At 38.5% G+C, this 19,921-nt stretch overlaps 1 protein-coding gene across 1 annotated transcript in view; it reads right to left on the bottom strand.

The window, feature by feature from the left end:
• Positions 1–4,159, bottom strand: part of atp2b2 (ATPase plasma membrane Ca2+ transporting 2) — a 92,543-nt gene extending 88,384 nt beyond the window's left edge. Inside the window, exon 1 of the mRNA XM_080890824.1 lies at positions 4,040–4,159. The gene's annotated coding sequence lies outside the window, so the exon portion shown is untranslated. The remainder of the gene's footprint in view (positions 1–4,039) is intronic.
• Positions 4,160–19,921: the final 15,762 nt, after the last annotated feature.

Genomic DNA, 19,921 nt, shown 5'->3' with positions numbered 1-19,921 from the left:
TGAATGAAGTTGGTCTTTTTAACCAGTAGTAGTAACCAGTAAAGCAATAACCAAGACCTTATAAAAAGCTTGCTAACACTACATGTATGTGTTAGTGTTAGCAAGTGCGGCACCAATGTTTCATCAAGCATGAGCTGCTGATGATATGATATTTTATTGGGTTTATAACGTCACTATTTCTTTCTCCTCATAATAATTCTTAGCAGCGAAGAAAGCAAAGTAGATGAAAAAATACTATCAGAAGCAATGCAAACAATTTCACTTCAAGAGAATACCACATCCAACAAATGTCACGTGTTACACTGCTGTATTGGCACAAGCTCCTAGATGCAAGATCTGAACGTTTCAGCCTTTGCTGTCCCATTATCAAACAGCAACGCGTGCTTCTAGTCCTCAACACACGGCTATCTATATCTCATTTCAACTTTAATTTATGGAATCAACATTTTATGGAATCAATTCAGATTATACACTTACACAAAGGAAAGCCGAGAAAATAACATCAACTACTAGCTCACAGCTCACCATGTCAAACACATCCTGAATCACCAGGACACTATAAAAAGTGATTTCAAACAATCAGCAGGCAAGACACCAAAAATATGATCGCTTACAAGACAGGAATAGACATGGAGGAAAAATTATTAGTCATTGTGTCATACACCTATGTACAAACCCACTTTGTGCTGTCAGATTTTCACACAGTAGGAAAACTAAAAGTATTTTCACCTGAGAAAAATTTGGAAAGAAAAAACACTGGACTCTCTAATGTGTCACTACACTCAAAGCAAGTGGGTGTCAATGTCAAGTGGCTGTCTTCAATTGCTTCACACCCAGGCTTTCAACCCATCTTATGAACACTTGTTATCAGAGGTGCATTTTTTTCACACTGTCTCACCAGCCAAAATATTTTTCTTTCAAAAATTTGAAAGATTTCATGACTGGAGGAAACAAAAACCATCAACAACAAAAGTGCTCAAACTTTTATTCCATCACCTGCAGCACTTCTACCTGCGAGGCTGTTTTTAAAGTGATTTATAAATAAAGTTGGCATGGATATGGTACCTGATATGAATTTGTCCTTAACAGAATACCTTTTCTATTTAAGGAACTCAGCTTAATATATAAAATATATAATTTACTTAATATACTTAATGTTTCTAAACTGCACATAAAGCACAATAAATCATTAGTCCATGGAAATTACATTAAATCACACGTAGAGATTTTAAGTCAAGTTTTTCTTTGGTTTCATTTTGGTTTTTAAATTACAGATCTTAAACTTCCACTAACTTGTACAATCCACACACAACTGTATATCAATACTCACTAACCCTAGAAAATGATGGCCACCTCATTGGATTGCAATGTTCCTTCTTTCATTCAGTTTCATCGTACCTCTCCACCTTTTATTCTTGTTCCTGCCTTCGTTGCTGCATTTACTCCAGACATGATATTGTTTGGCTGAAGTAGGAGTAAGAATTGAATTTAAACTGGCTCAATGGCAGCCTTGTCCCTTTCAGCCAAATCCTATATTTATACGTCTCAGTCTCCTCTTTTTCTTCTTTCCACTAATCAGGTTTTTAAAATAGCTTTCCTTCACTGACAGAAATGCTTATAAAAGAAAAATAAGCAATGAAGTTGCTATATGTTATCTATCAATTCCTGTCATTTAAGGCAAGAATTGATCACATTACATTACATATTAGTTCTTTTTTAAGGTAAAATAGGGTTAAGGGTTAGCCTTGCTTATCATTTTTATTTGTCTTTAAGCTGTAAGATCCTAAGACGTGATGATGACACAGCAAAAATAATGAGGTGCATGCACCACTCTCGGCTACAGAAGTGTATAAGAAAGCAGAGCAACATATGGATTGTATCTGTAGGTGATATGCATTGACTGTAATTAGTTATCCTTCCTAGTGATAAATAAATCATACAATGACAAAATAATTTATATTTACAGACAGGCAAGAAACTAAATGACAAAAAGTCATGCCACATGCAGTCTAAACTCATCCAATGTGTCTTGGAAATGATTGTCCAGCTCTCTGAAAATCTTTTGGAAGGATGGTACTCTTTTTTTCAACAAGGGTGGAGAGCACATTCTGTGTGCATTTATGATATGACTGTGAAGGTCATATATGGGAATCGTATCATAATACTCATACTCATAATTCAGTGAACCTCCATAGATGCAGGGAGGGACAATCATCCAGGAAAGACCACCACTATTATGGGCGATCGTGGCTCAAGAGTTGGGAGTTCGCCTTGTAAGGTAACTCGGAAGGTTGCTGGTTCGAGCCCCGGCTCGGACAGTCTCAGTCGTTGTGTCCTTGGGCAAGACACTTCACCTACCGCCTACTGGTGTTGGCCAGAAGGGCCGATGGCGCGATATGGCAGCCTCGCTACTGTCAGTCTGCCCCAGGGCAGCTGTGGCTACAACTGTAGCTTGCCTCCAACAGTGTGTGTGAATGGGTGGATGACTGGGTGTGTAAAGCGCTTTGGGGTCCCTAGGTGGGACTAGTAAAAGCGCTATACAAATACAGGCCATTTACCATTACTATTAGTGTATAAATATTTCTTCACAGGTTAAAGGTCATTATACACAAAAAATGTATTAATTTGTAGGGACTCGTCCATCCTGGGGAACAAGTGGCTATGGAAATTGCTATTTGGGTTTTTTTGCGAGTTACAAACTTGGTTAAAGTAATTACATTGAATTCACAAGGTTTACTCTAAACAGATACACACTTTGGCACAACATTTTTAAATTCTCATGAATATGTTACCTTTTTTCTTCTTTTTGCCTCCAAAGTATTCCATTTTTAATTTTTATGCACACATTTGCACTTTTATTATCTATGTCTTATTATCTGAACATAACGAGCAAGCAAAACATGAAGAGGGGAAAAAGCAAGAACACGGCAATAAAATGGGGACACTCATTTGAGTTGCCCGGCTGTCTTGGTGCAGTGGAGATGATGGTTGAGGTCACACAGTCATCGCAGCCCTAATAGAGGCACGATCAATTTCCTATGACAGCCTATCTTAGAGTACAGCTGAATGATTGGACGGCAGACTTGCTGACTGACTGTATGAATGAATGCATGAATAACTTGGTGGCTATGCAAATGGCTGACTTTTTTTACAACTGTCACACTGACTACATGTGAACCAAAGTGTCCGATTCTGGTTAGCCAACCAGACGAAAAGCTATTGACCCTGTCAGTCAGTTGCAGAGATGATCAGTCCAGTCAGTTGATCAGACAAGCAAAAATCCAATCAACTAACCAGCCAATGCAATTACCAATTCACTGACCACTGATTGGAATGTGCCACAGACCCAGCCAGCAAGACAAGAAAAACTGACAGCCAACAGAGTAAGGAGGAGAAGTGATAATGTTCCCAATTAATTCAGTGGCCATGCCAAATAGTCAGTTGGCTAATGCAGTAATGACAGCAAACACATGATCAGCTACAGCAGTGAAACCTGCTGCCATGCCAGAACCAGTCAGTAAGTATGACAGAGAAGAGAAACTGCAGAGTTTATTCTGCCAACAGATGGCCTGAGAGAGAGAAGGGGTGTGCAATAAAACATCTTTATATACAGAAACTGCAGACAAGGGCATTTGATTTCACCTGAAAGTCAAAGACCAACACACAGCATTGACCGACAGAACTTGTACAACATATCTGCATATTTAAAAAATGTCACCGCTGCATATATTATGCACGTGTTGATGGATCGTGCAGACAGCTCTAACAGATCTCCTCATCTCTCCTCTCCCTCTCTCACAGACCACCTGCTCCTAGACCATTTTGGATAACAGTACAGGGTTACATTATTATCTTTGTCCTCTTTGTCACAAACCAGAGACACACATGGAACAATGTGTACAATTCAGTGTCTTCACATGCAGCTGATTTATTTAACAGAATCAAAAGCAAATGATCGAACCAGCAAACACACACAAAAATACCCGAAACAAAAGTGCTGATTAATTTACATTTTCATACATGAGCAACGCATACTTACATGGCAGAAAGGTTAAAAGCACCGTCACCGTGACGTGAAAACCATCCCACCTAAAAACGATACTGCAACGGCACATGCAGCAGGGGACTAGGCACAACAGCGACGTGCGATATGTGTGCGTGCATGTGTGTGTGAGTGTAGGTGTGCATGTGTGTGTGGAGACTCGCTAAGCTGCACTCTCACTGCTACTGCCTCAGCTGGGGCTGTCTCAATGCACAGCCTGTACCATGTCGGCAGGCAGCAGGGGTGGGCGTATGTATGTGTGCGTGTGTGTGTGTGTTTGTGTGTGTGCGTGAGAGAGAAAGTGTGTGTGTGTGGACAGTGCTGCATAGCAGATCTTCCACTATCTGACTGGATCACTCAAGATAGATAGACAGAAAGACCGATAACTGGATTGATAAGAATAGAGAGGATAAAAGACAGGAAGGAGAGGATATGATGGTGAATCCTGTTCTCTACATCCCTGTGGGTCTCTTACTCCCTCTCATTGACATTTTGCCCCGAGAACAGAACAGCAGGTCCAGTGTAGACATGCATGCAACCTAGTTTTTAGAAATATCAGAAGAAGGAAGAGAGATAGGAAAGAAAAAAAAGAGGAGGGGTGGGCTGGTGGGACGTACAGTGAATAAATAAACGATGTACAAAAGAAAAGGGGGGGGGGGGGCAAAGTGAAAAAGGAAAGGCAAAGAATTTAGAAATTAGAAGGTGATTGGACAAGATTTGAAATGCCTTGAAGACAGAAACGCGATAAAAAGCTGTAGATGTAAAGAAGAAGCCAGTATGTGAATAAAAATGGAGAGGAGGGATAACTTTCAAGGGCATGCGTCATTCTTGCATTCTGCAGATCGGGATTCCCATATAAGACCCACAGACCTGGATACAGCTCACCCCAGTGGACATTATAGCTGCAGGACACAAGACCTTTGTGTAAGCCAGGCGCTCCAGAAGAAGGTAACAGCAACAGTTTCATGACACTGTCACTCATGTATCCCAGATCTTATCCTATCACAGCTTGCAGGGAGAGAGGAGGAGGAGGAGGAAGAGAGGGTACAACCTCACACTCTTTATGTCTTCATCACCCCCCCCCCCCCCCCCCCCACACACACACACACACACACACACACACACTCTGCTTTACCAATGCCTATATTCCTGTCTCTTGCTCAACGTGTACATTACATTGTCACAACTCAGTGACTGTAAGGTGAACGACTCTGTATACCAAAGCATTCTAGAGATAAATGTGAAACCATCTTTCTGACAGCTAAAACCTAACTGAAACTGAATCATGCAACAAGACAGTGATTCCAAATACAGCAGTAATACCTACAACAGAATGACTGACAGAGAAAAAAAATTTTTTGCTTGTTTGTTTGGGAACAATGACACCGAATGTTTGAGTTGGTTTTGAAAATGAGATGCTTTTAATTACATTTTTTCATCCTTAAGAAACGAAACATCCTTCGAAATGACAAGAGTACGAGAACGTCCTGTGTGGTGGGGAGTGAATGGGTGAACGGGAAGTAACTGCAGGGAAGTAAGAAGCAGATGTGTCTGAAGTGAAGAGACGTTTCTGGCAGGTAACAAACACAAAGCAGATAATGTGAATAGAATTATCTTCGCAAAAATCGGGATCATGACTAGAATAGAACAGAACAGAACAGAACAGAAAACCTAGAATGGATCCATACAGTACTGTAGTGACTGGATAACTTTTCACCACATTTTATAACATTATTTCCTGTATAGTGACTTAGTTTAGTTAAGAAGCTTATGGTGAAGTATGGTGAGAGAGAGAATGAGAGCAGTGATGGGGATCAGAAACAGGCCCTGAATATCAATGCAGCACGTCTACAAGATTTCAGGGCTGCAGTGCACCAAAACCTGGGAGAAAGAGCACAGTAGCGTCACAGCCAATCAGAGCTGAAGGTGACAGTCCTGCACAGCTAATATCCGTCCAACAAACCATCAATAGTTTCTGCCACCTGGAAGAATCATGGCAAATCATCATTTTCCTTGTCTGATTTTTCTGCTTGCCTTTATGAGTGAAGAGATCCTAAAGCACTTGCTAAAAAGTAAGATGCTGTACTTTTCAAATGAAACTATCACTTGTCTCATTAACATGAAAGTCAGCTTTAACTCCGTCAAATACTGCAGGGTAGTTAAATTTAAAAAAAAATGCTGCAGGCTTGCCTTTGCACCAGAGAAAACCCAGGTGTATTTAGCTTAAGAAAAATTTGTGCCATAGGTCTTAATTAAATCACAACCATGCAAGTAGACTATAAGGCGCATTAGTATAATACTCTCTGTGATTTTCTATAAATGGCACCTTATATTCCATCAGTAAAAGCTCCATTTCCTTCCAGTTTAGGGATTTGTTAACCCGTAAAGTGTCATGTTTACCTCAGGTCAATCAGACATCCCATATAGTGGTTTCTAGCTCCTGCCAATAACCATTAGACTTATTAATTGCGGAAGCCTCAGAGTATCTCCTGAGTGCTGGAGTAAAATTAGACCAGGGCTGTGTCTATCTATGGGCAGGCACACATGCTTGCAGTTAATGAGATGACTCCCAAAGGTTTCTAACCTCTCTCAATGAGAGGTCACCATTATGCATCCCCAACTCTTATCTAATACGTTTCCCACATGCTGCATGTCTGTATTTCCTTTAAATTTAAACAGTTAGCAAAAGTGAAACTTCAGCTGGTCTACAACTGTGCTGTGCAAAAATCTTGAGACACCTTCCATTTCTTAATATTTTTCTGGGGAATGGGAAATAGGTCAAGTAGTTTATTAAAAAAAGTGCAAACATACATGAAAATACAGTACACAATATTTAAAACAAAGTCTGTCAATATTTGGTATGGCCACCTTTATTCTTCAACATAGCCTAAACTCTGTTAGACAAGTTTTCTTGTAGTTTCTTTAAAGAGTCTTCAGGAATAGTTCTCTGGGTTTCTTGGAGGATATTCAAGGGCCTTCTGTTCTTTTCTACTGCTTCAGTAATATTAAGGTCTGGGCTCTGGGGAGGTCAGTCCATGACTGAGTGCCTCGTTGTTTGTTTTTCTATCCAGGTAAGTTGCTACTAATCAGATGCTTGCCAGATGGTATTGCATTGAAGATGAAAATATGACCGTATTTGTTACATGTTCATAATTTCATTAAGGTTGAAATGCAGTTCCAAACTATGACAGAGCCTCCACTGTGTTTCACAGGTGACTGTTATCCTGACCTTCACCAAGCATAACTAACAATGATTTCAGCCAAAAATGTCAAACTTGGATTCATCCCTCCATAAGCCCTGTTTCTGCTGATTTTCAGTCTAATTCTCGTGTCATCTAGCATATCTCATTATTGTTGTTGACAGCCATCCTTCCACTGAGTCCATTTTGGATGAGGCTTCAGTGAGCAGTATATGGATCAACTGAAAGGCCACATGCATCTCTCATGTCCTGTGTCAGATTTTTTCTTAAAGACGGGTTCCTGTTACTGTCTCCTCTCCTCCTCTTGTCCAGTTTCCTCAAATTTTTTTTTCTGTGATATTTCACACTACATTTGCTGAGTCATTTTAGCAAGGACACAGGTTATACTGTGAGTATTGCATACCGAATTCAATAGAATACAGTGTCCTTTGTTGAATCGCATCACAGTTTAAGATGCAGAAAGTGCTCCGACATTTTGGCTTTGTGGCGATTTGTGACTATGTTGAATGAATGATTTAACTGTTCATTTGTAACGCCTAACAAATGTAAACACAGAAGTTTAAGAAGGTTACAGAGAGTGTTGCTAAGAGTGTCAATGTGGGTGCAATACTCACTGTCGACATTCGTAACTGCAATTTCTACAAAAAGCAGGGGAAAATGTCCTCTCGGCTCACCGAGGTTGGGATTGCATACACCAGCTGTCTATTTACATGTGTCTTTAAAATTCAAATTAATCTTCTTTTCTTCCTTTGCTAATTAGTAATCTATATCAAAAAGAACAATGTAAAAGGAGAAGATTTTATTTTCTGGACTTGTCACTTTACAAAATGAGCCGCTTGTTTAAAGAAGCTATGCCACCATATACAGTTAGGGTATTTGTTAGGAAGAAGTCTATTTTGAGCCCAGTCCTGCTGGCAGAACCCATCACCTGTCTCTGATTTGCTACCCCTTGGATGCAAAGCTTTAAAAGCAGAAACATTGTTCCAGTGATAACCCAACAAAGCAGTCTGGTCCAGAAGCCTGTTTAGCTGGGCGGCGTACAGATGAGAAAAGCTGGATGTCCAAAGCTATTAATCTAAACAACCTTGCTCTTTTTATTCCTTTACAACTCCTCTTGCTCCTGACACACATACTCTCTCCTAAATAGCCATATATTCAGTCCTTGTTCCTCCATTTCCAAGGGAAATTAATGGGCGGCTGAGGTGAGGTGTGAGGATTAAACTGTGCCAGAAGATTAATCAGTAGTGTACGTCTGTGAGCTAGACAGCTCCAGATAGTTTATTAAAAAAAGACAGGAACATGCATATGGATAGGTACAGCGGGTAGTGAATGAATATAATTCATCCTCAGCCGAGTTTAATATAATGAATCATGGCTTGAATAATGTAATGAGTGTGATACTTTTTTACTGTGTAGTATTTTCCCATTTTAATTATATAAGCACATTTTAATAGATTATTAAATTGCCATTCTCATAAGATCTGCTTGGTTAGTCACAAACACAGTGATTATCAATTAATATCCTCATAGATCATAAATAAATAATTTAACCGTTTAATGCAGGGGTGTCAAACATAAGGTCCAGGAGCCAGAATCTGCCCGGAAAAGTCTCTAATTCGGCCATTGGTTGGCTTTGGAAAATGTGAAGGAGGACATAGATTTCAGACCTTTACTGTATATTTTATTTAAGTTTCACAGCTTTTCACGGTCATTCATACTATACCAAAGTCATTAGTGTACACCAAAAATGCCAGCTACAACAACAATGACACATATTAAAACTCATATATGTAAATTGATAAATCAATAATTCCTTTTTTTAATTTGTCAGAATGCTTTGAAGCTGTGATAAATGGTATAAAAGTGCAAACAGCTGCCACTGAGGAGGTTTGAAAGAGCATGTTGAGTACAGACAGAGGATAACAGGTTCAAAATTGCCTCAACATCAGTGGCCTCATTATCCATGATTAGCCACTAATGCACTCCATCAGCTGCTTTAAAATGATGGGAACTTTTAAAGGGCAACGGTTTTGTTTTTTTCTTTGTTTGTTTCGTTTAAAACAGCCAGTTAATTTAAACCAAGTAGTTACAATGATAGACAGGAACAGGGAGGACGAACACGAAATACAAAGAAGAAGACGTTCCGATTAGAAGAGTGACAGAGAGGCAGCACTTGCCTTGAATGAGAAAGAAGCCTGAGAGAGATTACCTGACTGCATGGAGAAGAGTGCGACCTATCCAATGCCTGCTGACACTCAGATGCTTTCTAGTCTATTGCCTATTTGTCTACAGTCAGAGCTTGGCCTTTCGTTATCTATCAGCCTAAAGTAAATGAGCAAGGGTGCATTGAAATGTGGATTAAATGTAAAAGTTAAAAACAAATGTTCCAACAGAAAACATTCTTTGAGTATTTCTTCTCTGAGTCCAGAACTGCAAATCCCACCACTCAACTGATTTGACTGATTCACAGCATGAAGCAGTGGTTTCCAGGAAAACAATTGGCCCACTGAGAGCTCTGAGGAAGACTAACAATTCGACATCAGAGCCATGGGGAGGGGGATTAACAGCTTTTCTTTTTTTTTGTTTTGGCACCAATAATCCAAATAGAAGAGAATGATAAACTATTTCTTGGCACCACTCTACCTTTAAAAACCCAGCGAAACCAGTAGGCTGGAATGTCTACATACTGTACCAACGTTAATGTAAAATGATATTAGATTCAAACTAAAATGCTGGTGTCCTGGTAGATCGCCTATCAGATTTGAAACAGGGCATCACTGAGCTCCTGGATAGTGTGAGGTGAAACTTGACGGTGTCAGGTGGACTGAAACATATTGCCCCAGAGGTGTTCTGCTGGATTTAAGTCAGGCGAGCGTAGGGATCAATCACTGTTATCAATTCCTTCATCCTCCAGGAACTGCCTGCATAGTCTCACCACATGAGGCCAGGCGTTATTGTGGACCAGGAGGAACCCTGGACCCACCGCATGAGTGTAGAGTCTGACAATGGGTCCAAGGATTCGGACCTTCTATGGCACATATTCACAGGTAATCCTGGAGAAGTTGGACTACCTGTTCAATCTCTCCAGAGTCCATGTAGCTCTTGTTCCTTCACCTCTGAGAGAAATAAAGGTTTTGTTTTGGTGAGGTGTAAGACTCAAGCTGTGCTACATGATTAATCGGTTTAGCATGTCTGTAAGCATTTCCAGGCAATTCCAATCTTCTTGTTATGTCAAACACACAAGTTATTTCTGAGTCCAAATACTCTGTCACTTTTCAAAAGCAAATAAAAACTGATGCACTACTGAAAGTTTAAAAGGTTTTAGGCACGCCAATATATCACTGACTAAAAAGCAGATAGAAAATGTTCACTCTGAGTTAAACAGTCTTCTCAACAACACTAGACAATGCGTATTAGGTCAGAACAATTTTTAAGTTGCTAAAAGTTGACATAAAAAACTAAATATCAGACACTGAGTGCAAATAAGCATGCTGATCACGGTCTGATGGACTGTCGTGAGTAAAAAAAACTATTACACTCATGATCTTTTATCTGCAAGAGAGCTGGGTTAACTAATACCTCATGGAGCCACACACACAGATCACAATTGCCTGTGATATTAAGTTGCTAAAGCAAAGTCAGGATTCCCTAAAGAGCTGGTCTTTCTTCCAGTTTTTTAATAAAAAGGTTGACAAAGTCAAATTTCTGGTGAAGCCACAACCTCTCCTCTCTGTCTGATATGTACAGTGGACAGACAGCAGAGAAGAGGCACTATAGTGGAGACAGTGAACCCAGGTCAAGTGAAAAATAATGGTTTTCGGCACTTGTTACTGAATATGCAGCGAAAAGCTTTGCAGGTACTGTGAGTACTGTCAACCTGACAATGCTACTCTCACCACTGATTTAGTCCACTATTGAACAATAGCCCAGTACATTTATTCCAATACTGAAGCAGAATTTTAAAATATATAATAAAATACATAATTTACTTACTTTAATTTACAATATTTTATTCACTTATTTACTTTTATTTTATTAATATAATTACTTTTGTATTACCCTAGGCAATAATTATTTTGCATAATAATAATAATAATAATAATAATAATAATAATAATAATAATATGTAAGGGGCAGTAAAAGTGAAAATGTTGGCCACCTCTCTGTACCTTAAAAACCTACCTCAAGGCTAGGAAACAAACTTTTGGCAACAATAGACAAAAATAAAACAAACAAACAAAAAGAGTAAAATCATTTTTCAGAAGAATGTAAAGTTTTTGTAAGAGGGAATTAGAAATACACACCTTCTCTAGGTTCTCTTCCTAAGGCTTAAAGCTAACCTGTGTCAGGGCATTTTAGCAAATTCTGCGTATCAGATCCGTTAAGCAGCATAAGGCATAAAAAAGTTCCATAGGAGGTAAGTTAGGTGGGACAACAAGTTAAGGTTGGGACTATTACCTGTAAAGGTGGAGTTCAAATGCAAGTCTACTTGTTCTTTCTTTAGCTGAACTAGTTTTATGTTTGTAAGGTACATAAAGAAACCTCAATGATGGAAAAACAATCAGTCAGCTCTTTTTTTTCTCACCAAAAATGTCCAAAGTTAACTGAGAAATGTGTCTGGAATATCCCTACAGAAGAAACAGAAGAGGAAAGAAGCTAGATATACAAGACAGCCAGGGATACATTCTTTACTGGAAAGGCAACAATCTACAGTCCCTTCACAGAAATAATTACTTGTAACAGAATAAACAAGACAACAAGGGTGTGAGAAGCTCTACAATGTCATTTAGTGTATCATTTCCAGTTACAGCTGGTCAGTCACACTAATGAACAACAGAGAGGTGAAAATAAGTGGCAAAAATAAAGGTGAAAGGAGGATGGGAGGATAATCTGCAGCAAGAAGCACGGTTGTTTAACTTGATTCTGCACTGACCTCTGGCACTATTCAACACACACACACACACACACACACACACACACACACACACACACACACACACACACACACACACACACACACACCCACCCTGCAAGGTAAGCACTCTATAGGGTCATTAATAGCGCTTCTTACTCCAGCCACTTTTGCAGCTTTAAAGTAGCCTATAGAATATCACTTTAATGCAGCCGATTAGTGTGTAATTATGCTTACATTTACTTCTTTTTTAAAGCATAACATCAGACACACTATATCCATTACTGAATTATTTCCAATAAGCTTTCTTTTTATGGTGATGTCAAATTTCACTGCAGACTATGAGCATAGAGCACAGAAACAAAGTGGGGAAAATAACTTTTTGGTCCCTTGTAAGTTTGCTCAAATGAATAGTGTCTACTTTTATGGTAGTTTTATTTCACTGGAAAGAGATAGAATATCAACAAAAAAAACCCCAAACAAAACAAATGACACATGATTTGCATGTCAAATTCATAAAAATTCAGCAGTAGATCAACTAATTAGTTGCCTGACTTCATGCTGTAATCAACCCCAGACCTCACCAGAAAACTGATGAATGATTTCTGAATGTGATTTCTGTAAGTTAACTCTTGCACATTCTGAAAGCTCTCATTTTAACCCTGCCACAGAGTGGCAGCTTGTCTATTATGTACCACGCGTCCCATCCTATGACGCCTAGAATAGGTTTAAGTCTGCCCAGTGGAGTTTAAAAAAGATGGATGGATGGATGATTAACCTTTCCTAAATCCAACCGGTATTTTTGTTGTCCCTGTCTAACCAAAAAGGGACTACAAACAACTAAAATACAGAAAAGAAAAGAAAAGAAAAGAAAAGAAAAGGTTTTCCATGAGGAAAGTTGCTTGATTTATTCACTTCTGTAATAATTGACTGTGTGGTGGCACAGATAGAACAGCAGGACAGCCTAAATGCAGGTCTGTACACATGGTTGGAGAAACACAGAGGAGTTTATGTCCTACTTTCAATATGAAGGGAAATACTGGAAGTGTAAAAACAGAAAAAGGTATGAAGAAGTCAACAAACCAAACAAGGAGTCTCGTCTGACTTCTTGATACTTTTTCTAACAGTTTTTACAATAATGGGGAACAATAATGAGAATAACAGGCTAATACGTTACATTAACTAATTGGAAAAAAACCCTGAACAAATAGATAATTAAATCTAGATGCTTACAGCCATTTGCAGCTAGGCTTGTAACACATTGTCGTAAACCCTGGTAAGCTAGCTAAAATAAGAACGCAAACTCAGGTCAATCAACCCGCAATGCAGACTCACTCTTTATGCTTCTTTACAAGTTCTGTGTTGCAAATGTGGAAAAACACATAGATGTATTTTTGTTAGTCTCTGGAAGTTGACTGAGTCTGTCCTTTTGTTATGATGACGTGTTGGTATTTCTTTTTAAATGGTCTTGTCTTACCCCAAGCACTTGTACGAACAAAGCATGCAGCACAATGCTTCATTAGACTGAAAGACAAGTTCACACAAAATCTATCTAACGTTTCTATCAGTTATTACAACTGTTTTAATTAACATTGTTGGAGTCAGCCTTTAAATACCTCAGCTGTTGACTGTTATGTGCCTGTTTAGGTAACACAGAGTACAGTACAGTTCGCCTGATAGCTACAATTTTATTGGAGCATAAAAAGGAAAGTCTATATTCTTATGACATTTATGCTGGATGTAATGGAAATTTTGGCTGTCATATGATGCTATAATATCGTTAGTTATAGTTACCAAGATTGTCTTTTGCATGATAGTTTAATGCCAGACATCACCAGCAGTTATGATTTCTTCAGGTCTTCATTTAAATGTCTTTTATGTTATGTAATTTTCCCCAGCTGTATATGGGAATTTTGGGACATGTACAGTATGTATCTCTCTCTTTCCATTTTTACTGTTCTTGTGCTTGACACATTCCACTGGTGAAACATTTCCTGCCCTCAAAAGTTCTTGTTGCTATGCAACTGATCTGCCTGGCACTGAGAATAATGCTAGCTCACACAGGCTACACAGAGTACAACCCCCCTCACACCACACACACAGCAGCTCTTAGCCTAAATCCTGTGGTTGTTAAAATACTAATAGTATGAAAAAGACATCTTTCAACTATATTGTTTTAAAACAATGAAAGACTTTTACAGCTTTGCACCACACTCTCTCCTGATAAGCGATCTAACATTAAAAAGTACTGACAAATACTGTCCTGATCTCCTATTTTGTCCCCCTCTGTCTGTCTGTTTGCATTCCTGCCTGTCAAATCTGACTTTGCAACGTTACACATGTACTATGAATAATAACAGAAAAAAAAAATACTCATTTGTCTAGTAATTTCTATTATTATTTACTGTTCTATTTACTAATTCCAAAAGCTTCCAGAAAAGACAGTAAAAATGTAATAAAATAAACAGGATAGTATTTACATAATTTACCCTAAAGGACATGATAGCAACTAATACATTTTTACTTATATATTTTACAATGCATAAAGGGGAGCTAAAGAGCTAAAGAAAATCCCTAGAATATGAGCTTATTTTAATTTTAATTGGATGCAAAACGTTTAAAATAAAAAAGAATGCAAATAACTACTTTTTAAAAATTCTGGAGTAATTATTCTTCAGTACTTTTCAAAAGACTATATTAACCATGTTTTTACAAAGAATAATTAAATTAATTAAATTAAATTCATATTTAGTTATATAGTGCCAAATCACAAAAACCTAATCAAGGCACTTAATACTATAACAGTTTTGGGATGAGGAGAAAGAGAAAAGAAGAAGAAACATTTTATTCTCCAAAAGTGAAAAATGGCTTTACAGGATTGATGAGTTTAGACTCATCAGAGGTAATTACATCTGTGGTGCAGATTAAAAAACACACTTTTCTGATAACACAGGGTCACTGCTGTGATGTACAAAGTATTGGTTATGTATATTTGTTCTCTAAAGCATCAAAATGTTAGCTAACTTAAGCTAGCTCGCTAAGGATTATTAGCTAACTTTAGCTTTCTGAGCAAAAAGTCCGGTGTCAGATTGCTAGTTGCCAGCCAAGGAGCTGATGTACTTAATTAGTGTCCTATTCCTATTCTGGTCAAAGTGGGCTTGAGCAGGTCTCCAGAGAAAAAGTCAGAAGGATGTAATCTGTAATTAGCCAAAGGATTTATATCGGTCCAAACATGGCTTGAACAGGATGGCTGCCACTACATTAAGGTGGTAGAATACAAATCTTTTCTCGACTCTTGCAGTTTGGTACCTGATATCTTGTGTTAATTCTGCACAATAAAGGTAGTGTTTTATTTTACTGGTGTATAAACCGGTTACATAGCATATTTCTCCTCTTACTTGCTTTGCAACAAATTGTTTTTTAACTTGTTTGGAAAATTTTGTTTAACATGATTGAGCCTTTGCCTCCGGTTTGATAATTCAAGTGGCCACTGAAAAACTATAGTATTTTATTAAATAATGTGATTATTCGTTCTGAAGCATTCTTAGACACTAGGTCATCCAACTAATTAGACTGATTTTGAAGGTAAGATTGTAATATGTACCCTGTTGAATTGCAATTTGCAAAGCTGAAAAGGATTGAATATTGCAAGCAGAATATTCCATTAATATTAATTGCAAGACACTGTTGGGGGCTAAGCCGTTGTAAAGATTTGATCCTAGAAACACTCCTGCTTTCCAGTGATAACGTCAAACTTTCTATCCATCAATTTTCTTAAACCAGTTCAGGGATACGGATGGGGCTGGAGCCTATAAATTCAAACATCCTGTTGTAAAATCTGTGCGTCACAGTCTGCTTCTTGGTGAAGAAGGAACACATGCTGGAATTTACTTCCAGTGATATGTGCTTTCATGATCATGAAATCCAACTTTTAGAGATCCAACCTGATTTCTGGTCATATTTCTCGAGAAAATGCTCCAACATTTAAACTTTGGCTGAAGTTGCACCGACAGGCTAATTCCAGTGCCTGGGTTAGCAGATGCAACATGAATAACCTACTTGCTTTTGCAAATATTTCCCTTAATGTGTCCAATTATGCTCAATCAAACACCCAATTTCAAATAATGCAGACCAGGAGAAAGTTTAAGTTAAGGCTAAGCTAGAACAGAAAACTGAGTTCAATTCAGTAACATTTTTCAACTGGTTCTGTGCAAATTTCATTGTCATTGTGTAGCTCTGTAAAATTGCACTATTGGTACTTGTCTGTTTAGGTGCAAGGACCAGGGTTTGTGGCCTCTATCTACATATGTAATAATTATGGCATATGAAGCAGAGTTGGAAACAAAGGGGTTAAAAACAGGATGAAAAAGGCAGAGAAAACAAATATAACAAGAAATAGAGAATCTAATCCTGAGTGACACCTTCAAGGAACTAATCAGACAGAAGCCCCAATCCTTTTAAAGTAATGGCAAATCACTACGTCATTAGCCATTTCTAGTCTACTGGATGTCCTCGGGATGAGACTTGAATGCTTACTCCTGACTTAAGACTACAACTGCACAGCTTTGATATACTGTCTTAATACAAAACAATGTTCTTTCAGTGCCATTTGCCAGTTTAGAAAAAGTCCTTGCAATATTCCTTTCCCCTCTACAGTATATTTTTTTTATTTTATTGTGTTACACTATAAGTAGAACCAATCTTAAATCCTGTCTAGTGAACAAGGATGGAAGCAGTGTTTGTGAGAAACACAAGCCAGTGTCAACAAATGCAGGAAAAAAAAATAGCTTTTCATTTCCTGAGAAGAAAGTTGGATTACCTGACCAGGAATCGTGTGATGAGCAGTGAGGCAACGCTAGTTTGGGGATGGTGGGCTTCCAGGGAAAGACAGCTTGGTGTGAATGTTAACTATGGTTTTCTGGTTGAGTTATGTTAAACCAGTACCACAGACCGGTGCTTTTGAGGATGCGCACACATGCACACACACACAAGCTATGCTTTTTTCACTCCTCACATCTTACTAGCTGAATATACACACTCACACATACACACAAATACACAGTGAAACCAACTTGCTCACTCACTGGCTTGCTACTGCAGAGCTTTAGCCCATCTCTCTCATGGTCACACCAAGGGCATCCACTCCCTTGAAACACTACAGCACAGCTCGTCACAGGAGAGGAGAGGAGAGCACCCCCTTAATGAGGATGATCACATTTATAGAGAAAAAAGACAGTAGGGATGATAATGGACACTTTAAAAGAAAACAGGGATAGCATGAGAGTGTTAAATTTAGAGGAAAACGGGAACAGGGCCGACAGAAAGAGAAAAGAAGGAGAGAAGAGGGTGGTTAAAAGTAGTGAGAGAGGGCAGGGCATTGCTGGGTAATGGAGATGAGATGTTAATGTGCCTGCCAGTGATGCACTGCAGCAAACTGAGGAGAAAAGGAGGAAGAGAAGGAGGAAGAAGGAAAAGGAGGTGATAGAGGACGAGAGAAGACATGGGCTGATTAAAGGAAGAGGGAAGTGAGAAGGAATAGAGGAAGTAGGAGGGGAGGAGAAAAAGAAAGACGATGAGATTAGTGTTAGAAAAGGAGGGTGAGAGAGAGGAAAGGGGAGAGGAAAATGTTGAGATTTGAACTTTGATGATGCTGATGATACAGCAAGATGATGCTTGAATAAATTCATACTGATGTCCATGATGATTCTATAATAATGCTAATGGGAGTGAATTTCAAAGTCAGCACTACTGCATATAACCAAAGCAACTTTGATTTTCAACAATTGCTGAGTTACAGACTTATTTATTATCTAGTCTCACTAAAACTGTTTACAAAGTCTCTTGCCTTTAACTTGTTATATTTACATGTTTTGCATTTGAATTCCATTATTTATTAAAAGCCATCAGAAACGAATGCTGAAAAGTGTGCTTAAAAAAAAACTAAAAATGTATGTAGTGTAGCATATTTCCAAACTACATGCTATGTCCCTGCAACCCTGTTAGCAATCCAGCATCAATCCAGCTTGGATTGATTGGGACATGAAGACATCTTTGATGTAGGAGTTTAACTGTTGCTGTACCTGCAAAGATGCACATCAGCGTTCAAAACATGGAACTGAGAAAAAAAACATAAAAGGAAAAAAAATGAAGCAGAACATGGCTAAAGAAATCTTGCATTTGCCAATTAACCAGGAAATAAATACACAAAATAAATCTATAAAAACCCATTAGGGAAACAGCTTCCCATGAGGGAATACAAAGTTTTCCCAAGAAAGAAACCCAGTGTCATCAGCTGTTTCATCTCTTTGATGAAACAGTCGCCATGTGGCTCGCCCTCTGTATGTTCAGTGTGTTCTCTGTAACAAAAATCATTACAATGTATCCAGCTGTGCTCTGAAATTAGAAAAGAGCCACGACAAACATCAGCAAAGTTTGTCTGTTGTTTTTAGCGTTGTCAAAAGCTGCTTCAAAAGGAGCTGTATTTAGTCTCCTAGGGACTAGTTTAGCGTTATACAAATATACACTGTTTTGTTTGTATGTATATAGCGAGCATTGGATATCTTAACATCAATACCAGCACATACAGTTGGTTAAAACCATCCACTGATACCAGCTGCATCAACTGATATCAAGTTGATGCTGTACCACCGCATTAGAGAGCCTACAGGATTCGTGTCTATCAACAACCACTGGTTCGGTTTGAAACAACAACACAGAGCAATCTTTGCTTAGTTGACAGCAAGAACCAAAGTCTTGCTCGTTACTGACCTACCACACCAGTGACCATGACACCAATCTGAAAAGTTATGCAAGTTAATAAAAGTAGTTGAATACTAAAAAATGTAATTTTTTATGTGTTTCATCATTAAATCATTTCTTACATCTCCAGTGAAAGCTGCAGAGGCTATTCCTTGCTTACTTTTTGCTGCACAGTGAGAATTTTCATTTTAAAGGTGGAAGAGGTGTCATTCTTTTTTTAAGCTATGACTGCAGCAAAAGATTTGGCAGTCTTGCATCAGTTCAGTCAATACAGGATCTAATGTTCAAGGAAATTTATAGAATACACAGGATGTGCTGCATGGAACAACCAGTACAAGACTGCCAATCTTCCTCTTTCTCATCACCATTTCTAAAGAAGTTGTTTTCTGGAATACAGTATTGATCTGTAGTCAGCTATGTTGTTCATGAATGTAACCCTGCCTAAAAAGCTGTGATTGGCTCACTCTTTCTATACCTGGTGGAAATGGGTGTTATTGAGGTAATTAAAACACATGTGATGCATGATGGTTCACACTCCTGGAAACATGCTAGTATTACACTAACTCTTTTATTGTGATTCTAATCATAGACATGTGGGACTCTTGCTGGGATTTAAACAAATGGCAAATGCTCATCTCCTGTATGGGTTGGATCACACCTCTTTGATGGAAACCACCAACAGCATTTCACCAGCAGAAACAGCATCTGTTTGTCGCACCTTGTTTCTTCATCAGCATGGGTCACTCCTATATCTTTCAGCGTACATTACTCTGCTGTGTCATCCAGATTGAGATCAAACCTACTTCAAACTCTCCCCTGTTGTGTTACTATGATCAGAAACATTTAACTCTTCTCACCATCTTTCACTTTAAATTTATAACGTGTTGCAGAGTGACATGTGAGGCGAGTTAAATTCTGTATGTTGTCTTCTGTACTTTGCTGTAAGATTGTGCTGTCTCCATTCCTGTTCACCTTGTACAACTCAATCGTTCAGCGCAACTTTAGATC

Source organism: Rhamphochromis sp. 'chilingali' (assembly GCF_963969265.1).
Source record: "Rhamphochromis sp. 'chilingali' genome assembly, chromosome: 9".
Classification (NCBI taxonomy): Eukaryota; Metazoa; Chordata; class Actinopteri; order Cichliformes; family Cichlidae; genus Rhamphochromis; species Rhamphochromis sp. 'chilingali'.
This window is presented reverse-complemented; position numbering and strand designations above follow the sequence as displayed.